Source organism: Nanorana parkeri, unplaced genomic scaffold (assembly GCF_000935625.1).
Source record: "Nanorana parkeri isolate BGI_ZX_2015 unplaced genomic scaffold, ASM93562v1 scaffold474, whole genome shotgun sequence".
In the NCBI taxonomy this organism is placed as follows: domain Eukaryota; kingdom Metazoa; phylum Chordata; class Amphibia; order Anura; family Dicroglossidae; genus Nanorana; species Nanorana parkeri.
Window position 1 is genome coordinate 487917 of NW_017306742.1, and position 1138 is coordinate 489054.

The window sequence follows — 1138 nt, forward strand, 5'->3', positions numbered from 1 at the left end:
GAGGACTATTCCCCCATCCTCACTGTTTAGCAAGGATGGGGGAATTGAGCAATAGGTGTATAGCCAGCTGTAGATGGGACTCAGGACAGATTTCCTCTCCTTTCCTGTTGTGTCTATGGGACTGGAAGTATATAAAAATCTTTTTAAAGTGACACTGTTAGAAAAAAAAAAAAAACTGACGGGTTTTATCATATCCCTACTCTATCCAAAACCAAAAGATAAAAGGTTTTGTGTTCAGATATACTTGAATGACAGGTACACTTTAATGGTTTCTCAGGCTGCATTCCCTGAGCAGAAGCAGCGTAATGAAAAGTGGGAATCCGATTCCAGCAAGAGCTGTCGGGTATATTTTTCCACTGAGGCCAAAACTGTTATTTTCCGTCATCCGTTGCGCAATGAACTTTGGAAGCGCCGCTGTCGTTCTGAATTTTTCACATTTTTGTTGCCGTTCGTCTGGATGGTTTCAGCGACGGGATTGTGTTATTAAAGAGAACTCCAACTGCGCGCCGTTCAATATATACCCCTCATGATGTCACTTGATGGTAATACAACCGACGAGAAAAACTTCCCTAGGTGCATCTGCCGTGCCTGGTCAGGTGACCCGTGCCGAGGCATTAGTCATGTGGTCTCTGTATTGGCAGCTCGCGGGCATGAGGAGCACGGCTCATTTGAAGCCCAGCCAACCAGTCAGCCTAACAGTGATCCATCCCTTCAGCGGAGACTGCGTGTCTGGGCGCTGGTCACGTGACCAGGCGTCACAGTGGCACCAAACTTTGCCATTTTTAGAAATAGATACACTCCTCTAGAATTTTAGGATCCGATTATATAACGAAGGTAAATATTTCAATGGAAGTCTTTTTATTAGTCTCCATCTGCAAGTTGAAGTGGCTTAACACTGTGACAAACCTACTTAGCTCGTGCAGGAAGTGTGAGTCACTTCTGTTTGCTGAATGGCAATGCCATTGTATGTGACTCACCGGTGGTCAGTGGAGGGTGACAGGGGCACTTGAAGACCTGAATCAGCTTAATGGAGTTAAAACAAATCAAGGCATATGAGCTTCGGGTGGCTGACTGTAGACCATGCGTTGTGTTATGATCCCCCCCCCCCCCTGGGCGGGGGGCCTCCTACACCGTCCCA